A 20645-nucleotide genomic window follows, 5' to 3' on the forward strand; every position below is an offset into this window, starting at 1 on the left:
TTTGTGTCATTCTCATTTCACTGGTTGGCTTAGGAAGCTTTCGGGAACGAAGCTCCATGGTCTCCCTGACTACCCACAGATCTTACCTCACACCGCTCTTTCCCTGATCTCTTCTCCCTGGCCACACTGGCCTGGCTCTTCCTGAAATATGTCAAGCTCTTTCTTGCCTTTGTGTCTTTACATTTCTTACTTGATCAACCCAGAAGAAAAAAACAAAAATCAAAACCACTATTCCTCCACATAATGATGTGGCTCCCTCCTTCATATTATTATTTGAGTCTCTGCTTAAAGCCATCTCCTTGGACATCCTGTTTAAAAATGCTTCCCCCCCACCCCTACCATCATGTCTCCACTCCAGTCTCCAGGCTCTCTCTATGTCTTTCTCTTGCTTTATTTTTCTTCAGAGCATTTATTGCTACCTGACATTATTTATTTCTTGTTTATATCCTGTCAGCTCCACTACAATGTAAATGCCACACATGGACACAGAGTTTGTCTGTTCTGTACATCACTGCTTCATACCCAGTGCCTAGAAAATTGTCTAGGACATAGCGGGTAATTTTATTAGTTATCTATTGCCATGGAACATATTACCCTAAAACTCAGTGGCTTAAAAGAGCAAACATTTATTATCTCACAGTTTCTGTGGATCAGGGATTCAGGAGGGGCTAAACTGTGTTGTCGTGGCTCAGGATCTTTTAGGGGCTAAAGTTATCTGAAGGCTTGACTGAGGCTGGAAAGTCTGCCTTCCAAACTCTTTCATATGTTAGTTGGCTAGAGGCCTCAGTTCCTTGGTTTCTCCAAAGGGCTGCTCTCAACATAGCAGGTGAAAGCCATAATATCTTTCTGTGACCTAGTGTCCAAAGTTGCGCACCATTATTTCTGCTTCATTCTATTTTGTTTTTTGGCTGTGCTGGGTCTTCATTGTGGCACGTGGGCTTTCTCTAGTTGTGGGGTGCGGGGACTTCTCTTGTTTCAGAGCATGGGCTCTAGGCACACGGGCTTCAGTAGCTGCAGCATGCAGGCCCTAGAGCACATGGGCTTCAGTAGTTGTGGTGCATGGGCTCAGTAGTTGTGGCTCATGGGCTCTAGAACGCAGCCTCAGTAGTTGTGGCGCATGGGCATAGTTGCTCTGCGGCGTGTGGGATCTTCCCAGACCAGGGCTCAAACCTGTGTCCCCTGCATTGGCAGGCAGATTCTTAACTACTGCACCACCAGGGAAGCCCTAGGATTCACTTCTTGAAGAGAAGAGTATCAAAGAATTTACAGACATATTTTTTAAACTGATGCACTGATCAATTAATATGTATTGAATGCAGGGATGTATAAGTTGGGTTATACCTTTAAACAATCACTCTGACTGCTGTGTAGAGAATGGACTTTAGTGGGGCAAGAACAGAAGCAACGAGATTGATGATAAAGATGGCAGCCAATGTTTATGAATTCTTTTTTTGTCCCAGGACTTGTCGAAACACTTTGCAGCTATTAATGCATTTAATCCTCAGAACACTCTTATGAGGTGTGTATCATTCTATTGTCTCCATTTTATAGATGGGGAAACTGAGGCACAAAGATATAAGGAACAGTAGTGTAGATGAAAGATGATCTGATGCTATTGTTACACCAGCTCTGACTGGGAAGATTTCAAATACCTCTGTGTTCTCTAATTTGTGATCCCAACTCATAAAAACCCTGAGCACAAGGCATTACAGGAATCTCTAAATTGTTTGAAGACAATACCACAGACATAAAAAATAATAATTATAAATATGTACCATAGATTCAAAGTTTCTTCCAATGATATTAAAGTAGCCCATGATTTATCTCGTTTTTTTAAATAATAGAAGTACGTTGTTATGATGAGGATAAAACCGTGATATTTTAAATTTTATTTTAAATGTTTTGGGGAAAAGAAATAACAAATTCATGGGAATTCCCTGGTGGCGCAGTGGTTAAGAATCCGCCTGCCAATGCAGGGGACACGGGTTCGAGCCCTGGCCCGGGCAGATCCTACATGCCGCAGAGCAACTAAGCCCGTGCGCCACAACTACTGAAGCCCGCGCTCCGTGCTCCGCAATAAGAGAAGCCACTGCAGTGAGAAGCCCGCGCACCGCAAGGAAGACCCAACACAGCCAAAAATAAAAATAAATAAAATAAATTAACAAAAAAGAAAAGTGTAATCTTTAAAAAAAAAAAGAAATAACGAATTTATAAACACAGGAGAGTCATGGGTGTGTTTACCCTTTTGCAGATTTTATTTTATTTTTTAAAAGCCTTTAAGTATTTTTTAATATAAATTTATTTATTTATTTATGGCTGTGTTGGGTCTTTGTTCCTGCGCGCAGGCTTTCTTAAGGCAAGCGGGGGCCACTCTTCGTTGCGGTGCACAGGCTTCTCGTTGCGGTGGCTTCTCTTGTTGTGGAGCACGGGCTGTAGGTGCGTGGGCTTCAGTAGTTGTGGCACGAGGGCTCAGTAGTTGTGGCTCGCGGACTCTAGAGCACAGGCTCAGTAGTTGTGGCTCACGGGCTTAGTTGCTCCGCGGCACGTGGGATCTTCCCGGACCAGGGCTCAAACCCATGTCCCCTGCCTTGGCATGCAGATTCTTAACGACTGCGCCACCAGGGAAGCCCCTGCAGATTTTATAAGGCAAGTGTTTTTGGGTTTTCAGACATTTGAATAAGTGTATCTTCAGCCTCAGAGCTTATTATATAATTATAAATCACCTGAATTTTTTTTTCTGAATCTAGATATGTGTGATACATGATTTCCTATCATATCAATTACATAAAAATGACACTAATATACCATTATTTTAGTTCATTTATATTTTAAATAAAACAAACTATATATAAACAAAGTAGATTTTCCTTTACATGGTTTCAAAATATTCTGCTCCTTGTCATGCAAAGAATGAATAAATTGTCTTCTTCATTTTAAATGAAATTCTGTAGTCTGTTTGCAGATCAGATATGATCTTTACACAGTAATTCTCAGTATACTGATTAAAAAATAATGTTTGTTTAGGTTTTGTTGCACATTTCATTTAATTTTACTGCAATGTGAACTAATTGAACTCTACATGGGGAAACATATCATTTTTATTTTTTGCTTCACATTTGATTGCTTTCCCCATAATCTCATAGGCCCTCTAATAATTTCCCCTCCTTTCTTTCTTTCCATTCTTTTCTTTCTGCAAATATGTTTTTTTTTTTCCCTACTAGAAAAGGAAAAAAGTATTACTGCATTAACCCCAATAGCAATTTTAGGAATAATGTTTCCTGCATTATTGCAAAGTTGTGAGCTTGTGCTATATAAAAAACAAACTGTGGGGGCTTCTCTGTTGGCGCAGTGGTTAAGAATCCGCCTGCTAATTCAGGGGTCACGGATTTGAGCCCTGGTCCGGGAAGATCCCATGTGCCGTGGAGCAACTAAGCCCGTGTGCCACAACTACTGAGCCAGCGCTCTAGAGCCGGCGAGCCTAGAGCCCGTGCTCCGCAACAAGAGAAGCCATCGCAATGAGAAGCCCGTGAACTGCAACGAAGAGTAGCCCCTGCTCGCTGCAACTAAAGAAAGCCCGTGCACAGCATTGAAGACCCAACGCAGTCAAAAATACATAAATAAAAAACAAATTTTAAAAAATCCCAAAAAACTATGAAGCCCTGAAAATATTTGAACAGGGTTCAATGTTTCAAGAAAAAAACAAGATGAATTGTTTTTAATTAATTTAACTACATAGTAATTTAGACATATGAGTAGTGAGCAAGTGACATAAATAACTATACTTATATGTATTGAAGGCAAAGCAGACATTTTGGGGGTCAGTTGGGGATAAAGTAAATGTGAATTTAGTCTGAGCAGAAATTTCAGTTGCTATTTGATTGTTAACTGAGAGTAATCCAGACAGTTAGGACTCTAAACTTTCTGGTTGGGGCATACCCCCAGGATGGACTTCAGAATTTGGCATTTAGGGCAAGACAGTTCTCTTCTCTCAGGGAAAATGGCCCCTCTCAAAGTGGAACAAAACTGAAAAGGATGGTCCAGACATAACACTGAATGCAGTAAAGGGAAATAGAGAGGTTTGAGCTTGGGAGGACCAATCATTCTTGCAGTAGAAAAGGAGGAAGGGAGGCAGAGAAAGGGAATCTTGAGGAAAGGCAAACATTTCCTTTTGTAGCTCAACCCTTCCCCTTTTCTCCCCGACTTCTGGGGCTGATCTCAAAAGGGACATAGACTGAATAATGTAACACTAAATATGTTCTCCAAGTAGCCTGAAATTTTACTAATTAGACATTCTTAAACATTTATATTCACCTAACATTTTTTCTTCCAGCTTTATTGACCTATAATTGACATACGGCACTGTATAAGTTTATGGTGTATAGCATAATTATTTGACTTATATACCTCATGAAGTGATTATCACAGAAAGTTTACTGAATATCCATCATCTCATATAGGTACAAAATAAAAGAAAAAAATTTTTTTCCTGGTGGTGAGAACTCTTAGGACTGACTCTCTTAACAACTTTCATATATAACATACAGCAGTGTTATTATATTCATCATGTTGTACATTACATCCCTAATACTTATTTGTCTTATAACTGGAAGTTTGTATATTTTGATGATTTTCATCCAAGGTGGTCACCTAACCTTCACGTTGAGCCCACCATATACTGGGTTTGCATAATCTATCTCATTTAATCCTAAACTTCTCTACAAGATAAGCACTATTATATCAAATTTAAAGATGAGGAAAAAGACCTGGAAAGGTATGAAATGCACCCAGAGTCACACAGTTAACTTAGTACTCTCCTGTTTCCTCCTTGCCCAGTCTCCTTTTGCCACTTCCTGGGAGGGTCAGAGGACAAGAAAGGGAGGGTGTATCAGCAGGGCTGCTGGGGGTGAGGGGTTGGGGTGGAGGGCATGAGTCACACTGCAAACATCACAAATCTGTATGTTTATTGTGATGCCTTTCAGACATATGGCAGAAAAGTGTGCTGCCTCAACAAAATTGATATAGTAAGACAATTTTCTGACGGAAGCAAAACATCATGAGAAGTGCCTTTTCTAATTCCAACAAAGGCTTTATTTGCGCTATTGGCTGGTTTGACTATTTTGAAACATAAAAATTTAAAGGATGGTTTAAATAGCATGCTTTCCTTAAGATTAAACTTGAATTTACTTGGAGGAATAGATATTTTGGTCAAAGAAAGAGGAAGCGAAGCAGCAATCCCACTCCTTGACATATACCCAGAGAAAACCATAATTCAAAAAGATACAGGACCCCAGCGTTCATTGCAGCACTATTAACAAGAGCCAGGACATAGAAGCAGCGTAAACGTCCATCAACAGAGGAATGGATAAAGAAGATGTGGTATACACACACACACACACACACACACACACACACACACACACACACACACAATGGAATATTACTCAGCCATAAAAAAGAACAAAAGAGGGACTTCCCTGGTGGTGCAGTGGTTAAGAATCCACCTGCCAATGCAGGGGACATGGGTTTGATCCTTGTTCCAGGGAGATCCCACATGCTGCAGAGCAACTAAGCCTGTGCGCCACAACTACTGAAGTCTGTGCGCCTAGAGCCCGTGCTCCACAACAAAAGAAGCCACTGCAAGAGACGCTCACGCACTGCATTGAAGAGTAGACCCTGCGCGCAGCAACGAAGACCCAAAGCAGCCAAAAATAAATAAATAAATAAAATAAATTAAAGGAAAAAAAAGAACGCATTTAGTAAGAAATCTGTGATTTGGGCTAGATGCTTAAGGCCAGACAGCTTAATTACAAATCCAGCTCCATTATTTACTGTGCAAACTTGGACAAGATTCTTCATCTCTCTGTGATTCAATTCCCTCGTCTATAAAATGAGGATAGTAATAGTTATCCTTGAGTAATTAAAAGCATTCAAAACAGCATCTGGCAAATGGTAGGACTTAAAAATATTTGTGAGGTGAACTTATATCACTTACGAATAATATGTTCAATCAAAGCTTTTTGGAGGAGTGAACATTTAACTTTGACTTTGAAGGGTGGTTGGGATTTCAATGATGGGAGGGCAACACTGATGATCAATGATGGTAGGGGAACACTGATGACAAATCCAACTGCAATGTCCCTCAACAGCCAAATTAAGAAATACACACATTTTTAATAGGTGAAGCAGTCTGAAGGTTTATGAGCAGGGAAATGTCAAGATGAGAACAAGATGGATGGTTTATTTTATTTGTCTGTTTTGCATTTCCTTAGTTTAAACATTTTTTTCCCAATATAAAAACTATGCTACTCCATTAAATTGTATCATTAGTACATTTAACTTCTGAGAATTAAACTCCAGAAGCTCTGGAGAGGATGGAAAATGTGAACAGTGTGGGTGCTGGCAGGCCTTTCTTCTCCAGAAGCCGATGCAATGGATTCAATCAAACTTGAAGGAGAATGCAACTAGAGATTATCATACTAAGTGAAGTCAGTCAGAAAGAGAAAGACAAATACCATATGATATCACTTATATGTGGAAGCTAAAATATGACACAAATGAACCTATCTATAGAAATAATGTGCCAAGGATTTTAAGGATTCTTCAACAAAGGAGACATCATTTGGGTGTCAGGTGAGTGGGTGCGTTAGTGTCTTCACCATCCTGGAGGAAGAAATTAAAGATTTAACAGAAAAACTGTAACAAAGAGAGTGATTGCTAGACTCCATCTTAAGAAGATGATGAAACTGGAAAAGCTGAAAATGTATTATCTTCATAAATTTTCTTAAGCGCTCTAAGAGGTGAAGCACATGAAACATTTACCCTATGACTACCTACAAATAGCAGATCATTAATATGTACATATTATTGTGTAGGGTTATATGCACAAAACGATGGTTACTATACCTTGGAAATTCACAAATCAAGGTTGAATTTTGCTATTTGAGATTTTTGTGCTGACTATAGTACCGAACTCCCAAATTAAGATGAGATTTGTGAATTTCCAGATTAAGATGAGGTTATTTTTATCTGTATTTAGTGGGAACCTTTTTTTTTTTTTTAACAAAGGAAACATCTACAGGTTACAAAGAGTTACTTGAGTGGGCCTTTCTGTCATGCAAATGTAGGCACCAGTGAGACAATCCAGAAGGAACGTTTCTTCTGATCCCACCTGCCCATCCCTGAGGCCCAGGTACACAAAGCTGATATCTAGGGAGAAAGTTGATTATTTGCATAAAGTGGTCAGGAGCTCTGAGGAGGGAGGAGACAGAGGCTCCCTGCTGAACCTCTCCCCTCAGAGATTTGTAGTTGGGAGCTCTTTCTCGTTGACTAAGTCCTCCTCTCCCCACTCCCCACCAAGGCAGGAAAGGACACCTAGGGTCTGGAGGGAGACAGCAACTACAGCAACAAATCCCCAGTTTATCTGAGGAACAACAGGAATGTGGGTTGATGACTCAACCTCTGTGACAAAATTCCAAGGTTCTTTTGGAGAAGTATCAGCCTCATCCCCTAAGGCTGGGGAGGGCCATTTCTGCATATTGGAACCTATCGGTGCTAAATGAGGAACAAGGGCAGTGATGAACACAAGGTAAGTCGGAGGAGTACTGTCCTTCTTTGGCCTAATTTTGGGGTGTGGGGGTTAGGAAAGACCTGAGAGAGAGAGAGAGAGAGAGGGAGGGGGAGGGAGAGAGGTCTTGGATTTCACATTTGGGTGATCTCAAACAACTGTGACTGTTTGCATTCTGAGTTTATGGAGTGTTTCAAACTGTTTACAGAGAAAATTCATTTGTTCATTTTACAAATATTATATTAAGTTACTTTTGTAAGCTTACTGTCTGGATCAGGGTGAGGAGTAGGTAGAAGAGAAAGAAAACCTATAAAATAGTATCTTAGATCGTGCTAAAACTTAAGGATAAAGATAAGGATAAAAAATGGGGAGTTTATGTGTATAGATAGGTGGTTATTGCTGAGGAAGGCTGCATGGAGAAGGGAAATTTGACTAAGGACCTGGAAAGGAGGTGCGTGGATACTTAGGGAATGTTTCAGGCACCTGAGGTACCTGAATGATCCAGGTACCTGAGAAGGGAGAGTGACTGGCGTCTTTGAGGAATTGTGGGTGGAGTGAGGAGACAGAAAGTGGGAGGTGAGCTCCTTGTGGGCCTTATAGACCATTTTAGGTCCGTTGTACGTTTTTTTTAGCTTTTACTCTGAGATTGAAAGGAAAATTTGAAAAATACAGAAAAGTGGAAAGCAGTAAAAGAGATGGTGTTGACACCAAAGCCTATAGCTTCTTTGACCATGCTGTGTCTCTCCTTAAATCCTTCAATAGCTTCCTTTGCCAGTAGAATGAAGTCCTAGATCCCAATCTGGACCTTGCTTCTCCCTCTACCCTCATCTGCTTCTGATTTATCCTCTCACTCTGACTAAAAACTATCAGTTTCTCAAATTTGTACTCTTTATCACATTTTTTTTCTACATGACTTTTGCATAAATCTTATCTTCTGCCCTCAAGTGTTCTTTCTTTGGGCTAATTCCTATATCCTTTAGATCTCAACTTTAATTCAACCTGTGTACTTGCACAGAGTCCTGTGCTTAGAAAGTCCCCATGATTGGTTTCACTCCTCTGTCACCAACTTGAAATCCTTAATAATTTTGAACAAGGGGACCCACTTTTTCACTTTGTACTGGGCCCTGTACCTGTATGTATGTAACTGGTCCTGTTGATCATTTACTATGCACCACTGCCTCAGTGCTGAGGATACAATGGAGTACAAAAAAGATGTGCTCTCTACTTTTCATATTGGTGGAAGAGGTAGACATTAATCAAACAACCAGAAGATAAACATAAAATGGCAACTGAGAAAAATGCTACAGAGGAAAGATATATGGAAATTTGGCTTAGTCAGAGAAGTCAGGAGATTCTTCCCTGAGGAAGTGAGCGTTGAGTGAGTCCTGCAGGATGAGAAATGAACCAGTCTTTCCATGGCTCCCCCCGCCCGCGTCTCCCCCCGCATCCCCATTTTATTAGATTCTCCTGTTCTGTCCCCTCTTTCCACCCTGTACTTTTCTTTTATAATGCCTGTTATTATTACTAATTATTTGTATGATAGCCAACTTTCTAGAGAGAATATAAGCTCACAGCATGTCTCACTTTTCACCACTGTATTCTCAGATCATAGCACAGCACATAGTATTTAAGCAATATTTTTGAATGAAAAGATTATGAAATTTTTTGGCTATCATCTTTTTATTCATAAACTTTTTTTCATGTACAATTTAGTAATCTGCATTTTATTTTATTATTTTTTTAAACTATCATCACAACATTGTTGTTGTTTTTTAAAAAATTTTATTTTGGCTGCTTTGGGTCTTCGTTGCTGTACATGAGCTTTCTCTAGTTGCGGTGTCGTCGTGGAACACAGGCTCTAGGTGCGCGGGCTTCTGTAGTTGTGGCACACGGGCTTAGTAGTTGTGGCTCGCAGGCTCTAGAGCACAGGCTCCGTAGTTGTGGTGCACAGGCTTAATTGCTCCTCGGTATGTGGGATCTTCCTGGACCGGGGCTCGAACCTGTGTCTGCTGCATTGACAGGCGGATTCTTAACCACTGCGCCACCAGGGAAGCAGTAATCTGCATTAAAAAAAAAACTTAACACTGAGAAATTTTCAATTTTTTAAAACAAATTTCATAAACTGGCTAAATCAGGGGCTTTGAAGAGTTATCTGGAGGTTGGTATTCTGAATGGATTGGAGAGGGAGAGATTGGAGGTAAAGAGATTAAGTTAGGAGACAATAGGTATAAAATGGAGGAAGACCTGAACTAATAGTGTTCATTTACTTATTCAGCTATATTTACTAAGGACTTATTATAAATCAGCTAGTGTATTAGGCATTCACAATACAATCTTTAAAAAAAAAGATGACAGGATCCCTTCCTGGAACTTACTGTGTCCTGGAACTTACTGTGTATCAATGACAAGGCTAGGAAGGAAAAAAAAAATCCTTACCCTTTTCAGCTTCCTTCATAGATGTAGCAATGCTGTAATAAGGAGAATGGAAGCCTTCCATTAGGGGTGACCCAGAGAAATGTTTTGCAAAAATTCTGAAAGTTTGAAGTTCTAGTGGAATATCTTCCTTGTTTCACTGATAGATTTTTCTATTATTGTAACTTTCTCCTTTGAGTCATGTTTTTATCCTTTTTTGGTTCTTTTAACTATTACTTTTTAAAAAAAATCAAAAGTAACTAAATACTAAGTAAAAAGGAATGGCTAATATGCTGCTATCTGAGAGACAGTCAGTGTTTTGTTTTTCTATTTTGGAAACCTTTGCAACTGGTTATCCTCCCTAACTTGAAGAAAACTGTTATTCGAAAATGTTATTTCCTACTGCCTCAGGGCATACTATCCTTTTCTCTTTTAAAGGTATTCTTCAGAATACCCTTCTCCCAGTTTGAAAAGCAGCAGGGAGTCAAAGTGTGGAATTAAATATGCAGCAATTTGCCACTCGCTTTAGGCCCTGCCTCAGTTACCGCAATAGAAAATGTCTGGGGATAAATACTTGTGGGGTAGATTCAATCCTCCTAGTGAAGATTATGAAGGGAACAAAGAGAGGGCACTTCCACTCCTCAGAGAAAGGTGTTCCCAAAAGGTTAAACACTAATTCAGGACAAAAAGAAACTAATATTTAAAAAGATTAACTCTGAATGATACTTAGGTCAGTTGTTTGATAGGGAAGAGAAGGAGGGAGGGAGTGCAGACCAGGGCTTGGCTGTATAACCTTGGGTAGGTAACCTAAACTTCTTTGAACCCCTGCCCTACTTAAAGAGTTTGGACCAAGGATCTCTAAGGTTCTTTCATCTCTAAAATTCTATGGTTCTGTGATTCCGTTGAGATGGGCCATTCCGTTGATTTCCTAGTCTCCATGAGGGAGGTAACTAGTCTCTGGGAGTGGAACTGAGTACCTTGATGGAGAATTATCAACGCAGAGGTGGGTGAACTTCATATTTACGGGGGTTTGGACCATAGAGATGCTCTTGGAAAATTTCCACGCGGGCCTTTTCCTCGTTCTTTAACCTGATTTTACAATTCCCTTGACACTTTGGGATGGGGGAGCGGGAAGGACCTATTTTAGACTGGGATTGTTCACTTTCAGCATTTCCCCTTATTATTAGACCTTAAAAAAAGAAAGATAGAAGAAAAAAAAAGCCAAGAAACAGATCCCAAAGGGGTGGCAGGGGAAACTATGATTACGGGATCTCGAAAGGCCTGTAAAATCCGCTTCCCCATTTTCAGCCTTTCTTTGGTGTTAGGATCTTTTTACAATATATATTTTTGGCGGAGTGGGCCGAAGACTGAGGTTCGGAACAGTAAAGGGGACGCTGGCGTGAGGGAGCTCCGGGTCAGACTCCCGCCGGCCGCAAGGCGGGCTCGAAGCTATCAACACAAGGGCGCGGCCGCGGGCGGGCGGGCCCCGGGGAGGGGCTTCACTGAGGCGCCGCGGGCCGAGCCGAGCGGGGCCGCCCGGGCTCGGCGCGCAGAGCGGCCGGGCGAGCGGTGGCGCTGCGGAGGCGGCGACCGAGGCCGGCGGGCGCGGAGGAGGGGCCCGAGAGTGGGGCGGCCGGCGGCAGCCGCCTCCGTGACGACTGCCGGCAGCGCGGCGACCTGAGGAGACCGAGCCGCGGGCCCCGCCGCCGCCGTCGCCGGTCCCTGTTGTCTTCCTTCTCCTCTCTCGGCGGGGGCGTCAGGAATGGGCCCCAACCGCCGCGGGCCCCGCACCGCGCGCCGCCCGTAGGCCCCAGCAGTGGGAGGCCGGCCGCCCGACCTCTCACCACCCCTTCGCCCTAGCCAAGCCGTCCCCACCCCAAATCCCCGGGAAGGAAGATGAGGGACACAGGTCCGGCGCTCAGCAGCCAGAGCAGCAGCAGCAGCGGTCGGGGGAGGGTGTTTCGCCGTTTCCTCTCAGCCGCCAGGACAAGATGGCAGCGGCCGCGGAGAGGGGCTGAGCCCGGGCTGGGTGGTGCCGCCTGCTGAAGCGCCTGGCTCCCTGTTCCCGACACGGCCCCGCACCCACCCCGGACATGCTCAGGGCTGCGGCCGCCCGAAGAGGGGAGAGCGCAGGCCTCTAGGAAGGTAAGTGAATAGGGCGAGGGGCGTACCCACCCCGGGGCGGGGGACCGGCCCCACCGGCCCCACCGGCCGCGCCTGCGTTCGGGGGGACCAGCGGGCCCCTCCCCTGGACCCTCGCGGGCCCGACGTCCCCCGGAGCGGTCCGCACCCGTTGCGCGTCCTGCACCCCCATCCGCATCCCCTGCGCTCATGCCCCGCGTTTCCGTCCCGGACCCGACGGGGTGGCGGGGCCAGGCGTCTCCCTTGAGGCCGGGGCGCCCCGGGCCCGAGGCCCCCGGACGCGGGGGCCGCGCGTGGTTCCTGCGCGCTGTGGCGCAGCCTCGGGGAAGCCGCGCTTGGGCTGGGCCAGGCCGGGCGGCCCCCGCCGCCTCCTGCCAGGGTTGCGCAACGGCTCTTCCCAGCAACCGAAGTTTTGTTTAGTCCCACATGGGGCCTCTTCTCTCACCGCAGCCTGGCCCGTCACTACGGAGACCTCTTGTCTTTCATTAAAGGGGAACAAACACAAACACACGCACGCACGCAATTTGAGCGCCGCGGCCGATGGCTGCGTCCCTGGCTTTGTGGCCCAGTCCCCAGCGTCGCCGAGCGGCGGGTTTGGAGGGTGTCAACTCTGGGGACGTGAGTGCGTGTGATTGTTGGGGAGGAGAAATGTGATCCGCCGCTCCGCGTCCCCCGCCGCGGCCGGAGGAAGGCGTGGCGGCCGCGCGGCGGGTCTGCTGCCGGCGTCTCTCGTTAGGGTGGCGGCCGCCCTCTCCCCTTCGCGGCGCTGGGAGAACTCGCGGAAAGACTTCGGATGAGCGAGAATGTCTGTTTTCCTGTCGGGAGGGAGACGGCTGTTTTAAAATGGTATGTGGTTCTTGGCCGAAGCCTGTTGTTTCCCAATCTTATCTCTGCTTGAGGAATTGCGCTTGAAGGGTGTGTGCGTAAATTACCTTGGACCTGTTACAGAGCAGTCATAACACGTTCAGTCCTTGAACCGTGTTTTCACAACCTCTTGCTGCCCTGTTAGAATTTATTTTTTCACCTGCCGTTCGCTGCTTCTCATTAAAGGAGCTTCTTTTAGCAACAGTGAAGTTTTTCAGATTATCGTCCCGTTTACAGGGAAAGCTCATGGTTGGTTCTGTTGTCAGCTTTGATCTCTCTCTGGTCTAGGGCCAGAAAAGTTAGCTGGTAAACCAGCCTGTGCCTGTGTTATGCATACCTTCTAGTAGTTTGGAGATGGGGGTGAATTTTTTTTTTTTTTTTCTATTTTAGGTATTTGCTTGTTAGGTGTAGCTTCTGAAGTGGAAGGAGTTATATTTAAACCATTTCAGTTTATTTCTAAGATTTAATTGCTGGGCGCTTTAAAATTTTGAGAGGTTCTCTTGATCAAATTTTTGATGCAAACTTTTAAACAGGATCGTGTTTTGTTTGTAACCCAACCAAAGACATTTTAATCCTGCATTCTCGTTTGATTTTTCAGAAGCTAGGCATGCCTCACCATATGTTTGATAAGTCTAGATTCTGCTTATGCTTGCAAGTGCGGTGCTAATTTTATACAGTGAGCCGTGATAAGATTTTGATAGGTCATGATTAAACTTAGTATTTAAGTAAACAAAATAAGACTGACCTTTTTATGAAAGATAGTTTTTATAGTTTTGTTAGTTACCTTATGTCTTTATATGCCACTTAAGAGTAATAGAAATGTAACCAACCAAATAAAGTTCCTTACTTTTAAATCAACAAGGTATTTCTTGGTATATTTATGGGTGCATTCCTAAAGTACAGGGAACTATTATTTATGAAATATAATGCTCAACCTGATTGAGGTTTATTTTTCTTTTATTTTTGAAACTTGTTTTTAATTTGTGTTAAGGTAAAGGTGGGCTGATATATTTGATACTTTGGACATTTCACTGTGCAGTTTTTTTCTTGCATTTATGGGAAAATTGAAGAATTTATCCCTTAATTTTTTATACTTTAGGGACTGTTTTTAAAATTTTTTTGTGGAGAGCCTTAGATTAAAACTATGTTTTAGAAAGATAAAATGAGCTTGAAATCTAGAACAGAACCAGCCATTAAATATTTCAGATTTATATTTGGACATTGCTGACTACAGTAGCTAAACATGCATATTAGGCAAGCAGATCATAACATGGTGAGCCAGCCTTAGTCTATTGTCATAATATCTTTTCCATTGAATTTGTCATTATATTGCTTATAAACCAGTCATTGGCTTCTGGGCATGGAGTTTTAGAGTCACATAAAAGTGGATGGTTTTTATGAGGTAATTCTTCTTGTAAACATGCTTGAAAAGAAGTTTCAGATCATACTATTTTATTTTTTTGGATCTTCTGTCATGGGGTATCATAAAATGGTGCAAATTACAGAGGTAGATTGCTGTAGCTAGTATGGCAGGGCACATAAGTATTTGTTGAATGCAGGTTATTGAAAGCCCCGCCCTCCCCTTTTTTTCTTGCAACTTAAAATAGCAACAGCTGTCAAGTGAACTTTTTGATTGAGCTTCGTTTTAAATATTTGATACATCAGCATTGAGGGCATCTATATGTAAGGGTGGAAGAGGAAAGTGTAAATTTCAGAGTGCTAAAATGCTGTTTCCCAAGCCTGTTTTACATCCATTGAATGGAATACTTGTTTGCATGTTATTTTCCATTTGAATATTAGAATGACTTATTCTGGTAACTTTTGAAGTTAACTTTCTTAATATGCTTTTCTGATTGTAGCAGTTCACCACTGAGGGTGATGATATGGTACATTAGAATTGCATTATTGGTGGTTAATTCAGAGGTTTTAAAAATAGTTTCCATTGTAACTTTACATATGTTTGAATTTGGAGATGAAAATGTCATGGCAGTATTTAGATTTAAAGGTATTCCAAGGAACTGTGAAATTTTCCACATTTAAAAATATTCCTCCAGAATTATTCTTGCCTCTAAACTATTAAAGGACATAAAGTAACTTGCTACATGATTATATTGTTGCTGCCAAAAGAAATCTTCATGTATAATTTCTGGTTTTGCAGCTGTCCTAATTTCCTAATATCTGAAGTTGAAACTCCCAGTGTGGTATGTTTAAATTGGAAGTTACTTTTGATGACGAATTCCTAGAACTTTGTTAAAATCAAGGAACCTGTCAGTGTATTTTATTACTTTTGAAAGGGTGTTCCCTCCCACCCCCCACCCCCACTTGCTGAAAGGGAAACCCTTTCTGTATGATACATATATAAGTCTAAATAAATTATTTGAAATGTCCTTACTGGTTTGAAATGTCCTTACTGTCCTTACTGGTTCTGGATTCAACTGCTTAAAATACATTTTGTCTAGTACCTTTAAGCATTTAACATAAGTTGAATATAGGGATATAGATTTGGAGTAGAAGTTTTGAATCAGTGGAGGATTTTAGGATAGCCAAAGCACTTATGTGACCGACTTGAGGAAACACAGTGCACTTCTTTTGGTTGGATTGGTATAATTAAGAGTGATTTGGGGGCTTCCCTGGTGGTGCAGTGGTTAAGAATCCGCCTGCCAATGCAGGAGACACGGGTTCGAGCCCTAGTCCGGGAAGATCCCACATGCTGCGGAGCAACTAAGCCCATAAGCCACAACTACTGAGCCTGCGCTCTAGAGCCCACGAGCCACAACTACTGAGCCCACGCGCGGCATCTACTGAAGCCTGCGTGCTCTAGAGCCCGTGCTCCGCAACAAGGGAAGCCACCACAATGAGAAGCCCACACACCGCAACGAAGACCTAACACAGCCAATCAATCAATCAGTCAATAAAATTGTTTTAAAAAAAGAGTGGTTTGGGGAAGAACAACTTAATGTTAGTGTGCTGCTTCTGTAGCTTTGTCACAGCTGTTGTTTTGGACTTAATCAGTTAGGACCAAGCTAGAACAGATATTTAGAGGATGTTTGTTATACATTTTACCTAAATGTTTGTTGAATTAGATCTTGACTGATTTAGCAGATCATGCTGTTCTCCTCAGTTGATACTTGGGCCATGTGTCACTACACAAAGGCAACGTATTGCCTAGATTCTGAAGCATACCACTGTATGCTAGGGTGTTAGAGCCTCTGCTCTTACTACTTGTGTGGAAATTAAAAGAACTGGATGAGTATTGGAAATACTATATATTTAGGGTGGCATTTGTAGTTTGGGCACAGCTAAGTCATTAAACTGATTTACTTTGTGTTTTATATTTAGTAGTTAATGCCAAGTCAATACTTTAGAAAGCTGTCTTATTCTAACAGATAAGTCTTTGAAATGAAACAAACCAAGAATAATATTTTTTACCTTAAATGTATTTTTTTTGACCCAAATAATTTCTCTAATTTTCTGAGAATTTTTCACTGCTAAGGGAGACTGAATGGGAGGGAAGGTAAGGGGACAGATGAGGTAGAAGAAGCTGGGCTGTAGTGGGGGTGACTTAATTGGATTTGGGAGACTTAGAAATCTATTTTGATTTAAATGTTCAAGTTGCTAGAAACCAGGGTTCTCTTAGTTATAAGGTCAGTGAAATATTGTGGTAGCTATTAGCGGGGGCTAATCTTCGTTGCACTGTGTGGGCTTCTCATTGCGGTGGCTTCTCTTGTGTGGAGCATGGGCTCTGGGCGCAAGGGCTTCAGTAGTTGTGGCACGTGGGCTCAGTAGTTGTGGCTTGTGGGTTCTAGAGCGCAGGCTCCGTAGTTGTGGCACACGGGCTTAGTTGCTCTGCAGCATGTGGGATCTTCCCAGACCAGGGCTCGAACCCGTGTCCCCTGCATTGGCAGGCAGATTCTTAACCACTGTGTCACCAAGGAAGCGCCATCTCTTCTTTTGAAGATAGATTTCCAGATACTTTTTCATGTTGCATTTTCTCTGCCGCTTTGTCTTTTTTTTGTCTCCTTAACCAAAAAGGTTACACCTAAAAGAAGTGGAGATTTAGAGAAGCATAAAGAGAAGTATAATACTTTGCTCCTTTGAGCTCTGCTTTTTCCTTTAGGTAAGGATCTAAATTGTGAAAGACTGATTATTTAGTATAACTCTTGGTCACATTGAAAATAAAGGATTGCCAGAGGTGGTCAGATAAATTCTTTACTTTATATAATTATTAATGCTGGAGCACCTTTTCTAATTGGAAAAAAATTGTTTAGGCTTGATTGATATTGAAATAAATCAACAAAATATGAGTCACTGTCTCCCCACCTTTAAAATTTTGTAGTCCTTTATTATAAACTATATATATATATATTTTTGTTTGTTTGTTTGCGGTACGTGGGCCTCTCACTGTTGTGGCCTCTCCCACTGCGGAGCACAGGCTGTGGATGCGCAGGCTCAGCGGCCATGGCTCACGGGCCCAGCTGCTCCGCGGCATGTGGGATCTTCCTGGACCGGGGCACGAACCCGTGTCCCCTGCATCTGCAGGCGGACTCTCAACCACTGTGGGAAGCCCTATTATAAACTATATTTGATTATATATGGCTTTGAAAATTGTCTTTAGAATTTGATAGAAAATATAAAACTTGGCTGCATTTGACTAGCCAGTTATTCCCTTTTAGAAATTAAAAAGTATTTGATTTACCAAAAACATTAATATTAGTTTTAAATTCAACTTCTTCCTACTTTGTTGTATATTATTCATAAATTAAACAAAATCTGTTGCAGTTTTTTAAAAACAGAATAGTAAACTTTGCAGAAAATAACTTGCTTAGAAAATGTTTTCTCCCCTATAAAGCAATTATCTTAAAGGCGTAAAAATTTCATTTGTGTCTATTTTGACTGTGTGTTATCTGTTTAATAATACAGTAAGAGTCTTGTAGGTTTGGTAAACTATACTACTTTAGATAAATAATGCTACAGTCTTAAATAGTTAATAAGTCAGATGGACTGATATATTGAAAATTGAACCTGACTTTCTACAGACATTTTTTTAGAGTATAATTTAATACTTCTGAGGGCTTTAAATCTGTAATTTATTACAACTTCTATTGAGATTAAATAGGGTACAGTGACTTAAACTCACAATGCAAACTACTGGTTATATGCTAGATAGCCTATTGCTATGATGCTATGCTTCACTACATTCTCAGAACAAAAGAAAACAAACACGTTTTGAGCCAACTTGTAATCAGTTTCATCGGAGACAGTACAAGTATCTCTATAGTATATTAGTTGTAGTTTTGTATTTTAAGTTAGATAAGAATAGTATTGTGTTCAAAAGTATTAGCTTTTTTTTTTTTTTTTTGCGGTATGCGGGCCTCTCACTGTTGTGGCCTCTCCCGTTGCGGAGCACAGGCTCCGGATGCACAGGCTCCGGACGCGCAGGCTCAGCGGCCATGGCTCACGGGCCCAGCCGCTCCGCGGCATGTGGGATCTTCCCGGACCGGGGCACGAACCCGCGCCCCCTGCATCAGCAGGCGGACTCTCAAACACTGTGCCACCAGGGAAGCCCAAAAGTATTAGCTTTTTAATCTGGTTAGTATGCTTTAAATATTTTTTTGTAGCTGGATCACAGACTCTGACTGCAAATAAATTAATTTTATTATGGCAGGTGAAACAATGATAAAATAAGTGTTTGAAAACTATTTTATCTAGTTTGAGTGCCCATTAAGTGCAAGGTGTACTGTGCTGTGAATGAAGAGTGTAAGACATGATGATCCCTGCTTTGAGGAAGTAAATTTTATTTTTACCAGTTATTTTTACCAGTTTAGTAGTATAATTGCCTTATAGAGACGTGCTGTATGTTAATTTAAATGAAGGAGTTGGTCATTTCTCAAATATGGTTAATCTAGTTCTCTTGTTCTCTCAGGGTTTTTCCTTCTGGACATGCTTAATTCTTGCATTGCCTGAGAAAGTTGTTAAGGTTTGCCTTTTCTAACTATATTATTACCTTCTCAGTTTGGAGTACAGAGATCTCCAAACCTCTCTTATGCCACCTGTGGAAAGAAAATAGGTGAAAACAGCATATAGATAGAATTCCATTTTACTGTACTTTAAAAGCTATTGAAATTGCTAGCTTTAACTTATTTTGAAACCACTATTCAGAAGGGATATTATTTGTGTAGTTAATTTGTGTAAATCAAAAGTCTGTTTAACTTGGGCTCCTTAAAAACAGTCGTGCAAAGGGCAAGTATTGTATTGTGTTGCTCCAATTATAGTTGTATATGATATATTCTTTTTCTTAAAATTGTTGCGGTGCGCGGGCTTCTCATTGTGGTGGCTTCTCTTGTTGCGGAGAACCGGCTCTAGGCACGTGGACTTCAGTAGTTGTGGCACTCAGGCTCAGTAGTTGTGGCTCCTGGGGTCTAGAGCTCAGGCTCAGTAGTTGTGGCTCGTGGGCTTAGTTGCTCTGTGGCATGTGGGATCTTCCTGGAGCAGGGCTTGAACCCATATCCCCTGCATTGGCAGGCGGATTCTTAACCGCTGTGCCACCAGGGAAGTCTTGTATGATGTATTCTTTACGAGCTTTGACAATTTGGTAACATTTTGATATTTTATATTTGTGTATTTAAAATTGAATTCTTTTTTGTTTGTTTGTTTGTTTTGTTTTGTTTTTGGCTGCACACCCCGCGGCTTGCGGGATCTTAGTTCCCCAACCAGGGATTGAACTGAGTCCCCAGCAGTGAAAGCGCCATGCCAGGGAATTCCCGAAAATTGAATTCTGCTTGGAAACCTACTTAGGTTGTTAGGGACTATAGCATAATTGGTTTGCCAATAGCTTTTTTTTTTTTTTTTTAATTAGAGTATAGTTGCTGCCAGTAGCTTTTGCGTAGAAAATAGTTGGAATGCTTGCTTTGTGAGTTGCCCTAAGCCTAGTGTGGCTTTGCTGAAAGTATTTCTAGTGCCTACTTTGTAACTTGTAAAATCTCTTTAAAGTATCTCATATCTGAAGGTATATCTAGCTTGAAATTGTTTCATATTAATCTGACTGGAAGAAAATGAAATACCTCAATTTATAACCTATTAAAAGGTAACCTAATACCTTACCTTTTGGGGAAGGGTTACACTAAAAAGTATAAAATAGTATCTGAACTGTTCCTTGAGGTCAGAGACCATGTCTTAAAGGGTTTTTTTAATATCTCCTAAAGTGCCTAGTTGACATTGGGGAATCAAATATAATTATTATAAAAGTAATCAAATATAGGCATTCTATACTCATATCCTTTAATCAAAGGATAGCGTCTTTATTGAGTAGCTTGACAGGTACCTCACCAAGCAGTTGTGAATGTGTCATAGACACATTTAACTTCTCAGAACTCTCCTCTTCCCCTCACTCCTTAATTCTAACAGATGAGTCTGTTTCTTATGTAGAGGTTAACAGGCATGAATTACTCCAGATTTCCAGCCCTCTACCTCTGAGCATAACTTCTACCGCTACACACTTTGTGTTTTCACTACACTCAAGAAAAGAAACATCTCCTTCCCTCCAAGATTACTCCCTATTCTCTCTTATGGGTTTCATTCTGAATTGTGTTTTTCAGCATCTTGAACCTGTCTGATAACTTCCATTTCCCCCTTTTTCTTGGCCCTTTTTCTTCAGCCTTTTGAA

General features: G+C 41.8%; 1 protein-coding gene across 3 annotated transcripts in view; it reads left to right on the forward strand.

The window, feature by feature from the left end:
* Positions 1–11595: 11595 nt before the first annotated feature.
* The window catches only part of HIPK3 (homeodomain interacting protein kinase 3), a 96350-nt gene continuing 87300 nt past the window's right edge, over positions 11596–20645 (forward strand). For 2 of the 3 annotated variants that reach the window (XM_082659440.1, XM_082659442.1), the window contains exon 1: positions 11596–12121. The gene's annotated coding sequence lies outside the window, so the exon portion shown is untranslated. Of the gene's footprint in view, positions 12122–12635; positions 12965–20645 lie in introns of those variants that run through there. The other variant, XM_082659441.1, reaches the window with a different exon arrangement.

This window comes from Grampus griseus (genome assembly GCF_964374135.1).
Source record: "Grampus griseus genome assembly, chromosome: 8".
NCBI classification, from domain to species: Eukaryota; Metazoa; Chordata; class Mammalia; order Artiodactyla; family Delphinidae; genus Grampus; species Grampus griseus.